Genomic DNA, 6,189 nt, shown 5'->3' with positions numbered 1-6,189 from the left:
AGAGATCATGCCTTTAACTACACACTCATCCTACCACTCAAAAGCAAGCTGCAAGCATTCAGGTGAAGTTAATGTAAGGAGAGCCCTTAATTGTGCCTGGGGCCTAGTAACATTCTTATGAGTATCACATGTTAGTAAGAGAAGCTGAAACTCTGAAGGCAGAGCTCCATAGTCTGAGGAGTTTGTGGTTTGTGGGGCTTGAGTAACAGTAAGTAACTTGTTTCTAGTCCAGATTTATCCCTTATCTGATCATCCCTCCTTCTCATCTCCCCAGCTCCCCGCTCACCCTCTTGTGTCCCACCGGGGTCTGGCTCTGTGAAGCCAGGAGGAGGCCTGCTCTAACCCCGAGGAACACACTCCCCAGCCACCCCAATCATATGGAAGTCCATCCATCCTGGCCTTGCCTGGAATGGAAAATGACCAAGTGACTACCTCCCTATCTTGTCTCCAGGGAGCCGTAAAGTTCCTGGGAAGTTTCTGCCTGATTTCACAGGAATGCTTACCCTCCCTGGATAGTTACGTCGGATGTACTGTAACATGAAGGCACTCCCTTTTTTGACAGTGAGAGGCTAGCAGTGAGAATCTAGGAAATGCTGCCCAAAATCCACTGAATGCTGGACTCAGGGGACCTGAGTTTTGTTTCTATGATTACTGCTCAAATCACCGGGTAACCTGAGGGAAGTCACCTGAGTCTTCTGGGCCTCTGTCTGTCTCACCAAGAAAATAAAAGAATTAGGCTGACCGGGCATGGTGGCTCACACCTATAATCCCAGCACTTTGGGAGGCCAAGGTGGGTGGATCACTTGAGGCTAGGACTTTGAGACTAGCGTGGTCAACATGGCGAAAGCCTGTCTCTACTAAAAACACAAAAATTAGCTGGGCGTGGTGGCACACACCTGTAATTCCAGCTACTCGGGTGGTGGGGGCACGAGAATCTCTTGGACCTGGGAGGTGGAGGCTTCCGTGAGCCGAGGTCGAGCCGCCGCACTCAGGCCTGGGTGACATAGTGAGACCCTGTCTCAAAAAAAAAGGATTAAGCCAAGACCCCTTCTAGACCTAAAACTTCCCTCTTCCTTCTGCGCTCGGTGTCTCAAATGGATAGAAGAAAACAATTTCCCTGACCTCTCAACCAAGGTTAAATAGTCTGGGGAACTAACATTTACAGGTTTACTTTGTGTTGGGTCCTGTAACATATTTACATAGATTGCCTCACTTAATCCTCACAGTAACTCTCTGGAGAAGGTATTACTGCCTCCATTGTATAGATGAGGCATGTGAGACTTAGAGTACATCACCCATTGGGCATCCAGCTAGTAACAGGCAAAATCAGGGTTTGAACCCAGGTCCTATGATATCTCAGAGTCTCTGCTCTTTGCATTCTGATGCCTCTAAATGTATAAGCAATCAAGCATTTTGATAATATATTTTCCATTGTTAATTGTTCTGAGGAGATGTATTGAACAATTGCTGTGAACACAGGTCATATTAGATTCCACAGTGTCCAAAAAAAAGCAAGGCACACTTCCTGTCCTCCAGGAGCCAAAAACCAATCCAGCTTTGGGGATAAGGTACAGTAGCTCGTCACACTGGCAAGCACAGTGCCTGCTCCATGTTCCTCTTTCCTGCTATGCTGTAAGCCCCATAGAGGGTAGGACCAATGCCTATAGTTCACTGTCTTTTTCCCCTGCCTAGTACAGTGCCAGAGAGAGAACACATTCCATGGGATATTTCATGAATACATTATGCTATGTGATAAGCGACTGATTAAATGCTAAGATGAGTAGGAGAGCTGTGAGGAATTCAGAAAGGGAGTTCAGAAAACATCGTTGGAAGAGGGAGTTTTTGAGCTTAACCTTGAAGGGTAAAGAAGGTCCACGTACACATTCATCTCTGGGAGGGAGTTCTCATCCGGCTGATCCAGACTTTGACTGCGTTCCTCTTCCACAGCCAGACTTCCCTAAAGATGGCATCTTTAGAAGGAAAGAGCATCTCTGGATTCCTCTCACCTTTGGATCTGCCAACACCCAGTGTGATGTGTCTTCCACCTCAGGGTGAGTTACCCCACTGTTGTTCTGGAAAACAAGAGCCTCACCTCATCAGGGTTTAGAAGAGGCTGATATCTTTGGAAGGCATAAGCTTTGGGGAATGTGCTGGAGTGGCCCCAGATGGGGAAGGAAGGCATTTAGGGCTGAGTTCTCTGGAGGACAGGAAGCCCATTACCTGGAGTGGTTGATCCACAGGGTTGGCAAAGGAATAGTAATGAAGATTTCCTCTGCATCAGACCCAAGTTCTGGTTTCCTAATAGCTCTCTCATGTAATTATCTTGGCAACCTGATGAAGGTATAATTGTCTAGATGTCCAACAATCAGAGAATGATTAAGTAAACCACACCACCAAATGGAATATTATATAACCACATGCAATGAAAATTATTAGATGAGCAATCTTATATTCAGAAAGTTTGGCAAACTATCTCAAGAGTCTTAAAACATTTGTTCCACTAATTCCTCTTATAGGAACCTGTCCTAGGAAAATAACCAGAAATCCAGACAAATATTTACTTTTATAGATGAAAACTCACCAAAATGTTAACAGTGGGCATTTTTAGGTGAAGATATGGTTGATTTTATTTTCCTTTTGATACTTTTTACATTTTTCAAAAATATAAAATTTTTGTAATAAGAAATAAAAAATATATATGAAAAATGAATTTCAAGAGTTGGGCATAGTGATTCACACCTGTAATCCAGCACTTTGAAAGGCCAAGGTGGGTGGATCACTTGAAGTCAGGACTAGCCTGGGCAACATATTGAAACCCCATCTCTACTAAAAATACTAAAATCAGCTGGGTGTGGTGGTATGCATCTGTAGTCCCAGCTACTTGGGTGGCTGAAATGGATGGCTTGAGCCCAGGAGACAGAGGTTGTAGTGACCCAGGATCACACCACTGTACTCCACCCCGGGCAACAGAGCCATACCATATCTCAAAAAAAAAAAAAAGTTAAGATTTATTGTTAAGTAAAAATAAATTGTGCCTGTAATTTGATTGTGACTATGAAAATAGTTACTTACTGTTAACAGTATTTTTCTCTGGGGGTGGAGTAGAGCTAAAAGTGACTTTTGTTTTCTTGTTACACATTTCTGAGATTTTTAAATAGCACATATATACTGCTTTCATAATCATAGATTAGAAGTAGAGATTTTTAAGATTTTGATTATGAAGACTGGAAGCCAGCAGAGAAAAATCCAGAGTTGATGTCTTAAAGTGATGACTGTTGTCAAAATCAAACTTTTCTGCTTTTTAATTATGATGATCGTGTCAAAACAAAATTTAAAAGCTCAATGTTCCACCATCAAAAAGAGAAAGGAAGCCAATGAGGGCAAAAACATTGGGAGAAATACTGAAAAACAAATGTCCAACTCATTTAGTAGCATTTATTCTGAAAGAAAAAGAGGAAAATATTTTTGCCCACCCGAAAGGAAGCATAGAAGTGATGCTTGATAATTATGTTCATATCCTTCAGCATAATGGTCCTACTTCTAAGAATCCTATAAGAAAATTTGCACTTACATGGAAAGATTTATGTACAAGAAAATTCATTGATTTATAATAGCAAAATATTGGAAGAACCTAAATACCCAATAATAGGAGAATGATAAGTGATGTATGATGATATATGGTGCATCCATACAACAGGAGCTGTGTTATGGTCAATGGCTGTTATGTTATATACATTCATTCAATATGTTGCCATGAAAAGGAATATCTATGGTTTACATTTACTGACATGGAAATATATACAGTAATTCCTTGGTATCCATGGGGGACTGGTTCCAGGACCCCCTAAGGATACCAAAATCTGTAGATGCAGATTTTGTCCCTTATACAAAATGGTGTAATATTTGCATATAATCTACATACATCCTCCCATATATTTTAAATCATCTCAAGATTACTTATAATGCCTCATATGACACCAACACATCACTTCATTTGTGTGGATTCAACATAGTACTCAGTGCACAGCAAATTCAAGTTTTTCTTTTTGGAACTTTGTGAAATTTATTATTATTATACTTTAAGTTCTGGGCTACATGTGTGGAAGTGCAGGTTTGTTACATAGATATACATGTGCCATGGTGGTTTGCTGCATCCATCACCCCATCATCTACATTAAATATTTCTCCTAATGCTATCCCTCCCCAATCCCCCTACCCGCTGCTATCCCTCCCCTAGCCCCCCCAACCCCCGACAGGCCACCGTGGTGTGGGATGTTCCCCTCCCTGTGTCCATGTGTTCTCGTTGTTCAACACCCACTTATGAGTAAGAACATGTGGTGTTTTTTCTTGTGGTGGTTTTCTTTTCTTGTGTCAGTTTGCTGAGAATAATGGTTTTCAGCTTTATCCATGTCCCTGCAAAGACATGACTCATCCTTTTTTATGGCTGCATAGTATTCCATGGTGTAAATGTACAACATTTTCTTTATCCAGTCTATCATTGATGGGCATTTGGGTTTGTTCCAAGTCTTTGCTATGGTGAACAGTGCCACAATAAACATATGTGTGCATATGTCTTTATAATAGAATGATCTATAATCCTTTGGGTATATATCTAGTAATGGGATTGCTGGGTCAAATGGTATTTCTAGTTCTAGATCCTTGAGTAATCGCCACACTGTCTTCCACAATGGTTAAACTAATTTTTTACCAACAGTGTAAAAGTGTTCCTATTTCTCCACATCCTCTCCAGCATCTGTTTTCTCCTGATTTTTTAATGATCACCATTCTAACTGGCATGAGATGGTATCTCAATGTGGTTTTGATTTGCATTTCTCTAACGACCAGTGATAATGAACATTTTTTCATATGTTTGTTGGGTGCATAAATGTCTTCCTTTGAGAAGTATCTGTTCATATCCTTTGCACACTTTTTGATGGTTTTTTGTTTCTTGTAAATTTGTTTAAGTTCTTTATAGATTCTGGATATTAGCCCTTTGTCCTATGGGTAGATTGCAAAAAAAATTTCCCATTCTGTTGGTTGCCAGTTCACTGTAATGATGGCTTCTTTTGCTGTGCAGAAGCTCTTTAGTTTGATTAGATCCCATTTGTCTATTTTGGCTTTTGTTGCCATTGCTTTTGGTGTTTTAGTCATGAAGCCCTTGTCTATGCTTATGTCCTGAATGGTATTGCCTACGTTTCCTTCTAGGGTTTTTAAGGAGTTAGGTCTTATGTTTAAATATTTAATCTGTATTGAGTTAATTTTTGTATAAGGTGTAAGGAAGGAATCCAGTTTCAGCTTTATGCATATGGCTAGCCAGTTTTCCCAACACCATTTATTAAACAGCGAATCCTTTCCCCATTGTTTGTTTTTGTCAGGTTTGTCAAAGATCGGATGGTTGTAGATGTGTGGTGTTATTTCTGAGGCCTCTGTTCTGTTGCATTGGTCTACATCTCTGTTTTGGTACTAGTACCAAACATCTGAATATTTTAAATTCTCAGTAGGTTAAATCCATGGTTGCAGGACCCATAGATATGAAGTGTCAACTGTATAACCAGGGTATAATCCCATTTTTTGTAAAATTAAATTAATGTGTATGTATGTGTAGTGTGTGTGTGTGTGTATATATGTATAGTATATATGTGTGGGTATACTGTTTGAGGTACATCTGCAAGGATATACTCTAAATTGTCAACAATGGAGTCCTCTAGAAAAATGCAGTTTGAGGTAGGGTAAGGGCTTTTCATTTTTGCCTGAGTTAAAACCTCATTATAGAAGAGAGCAAATAATGAACAATGCCGAGAATAGCAGCATAGAAAGTCTAAATAGAGCCAGATTAAACCGAATTGATCACAATACAAAAAGAAAAATCCCTGATGGGTATAGCAGCTAAACAAAGAGAATAACAAGGCACAAGGACAACAGGATGACCAAGAATATCATGAAGAAAATACAGAGTCACTGTGGTTGAGGGAGTGGTCTTTTGAGCAACCAGCCTGGTGCTCAAATCCTGACACACCAATTATATTTATTTAGCTTCCATTACTACTATCAACCTCAATTTCCTGCTGAATGTGAGTAAAATAACATAATGTTTGTAAAGCTCACAGAGCAATATGATCCTCCATGACATTTCTCTACATATCTACTTGCCAACTCTGAATTCAGAAATGAGATCAAATAAGATACTAT

Source organism: Callithrix jacchus, chromosome 8 (assembly GCF_049354715.1).
Source record: "Callithrix jacchus isolate 240 chromosome 8, calJac240_pri, whole genome shotgun sequence".
Classification (NCBI taxonomy): Eukaryota; Metazoa; Chordata; class Mammalia; order Primates; family Cebidae; genus Callithrix; species Callithrix jacchus.
Note: the sequence above shows the minus strand (reverse complement) of the source record.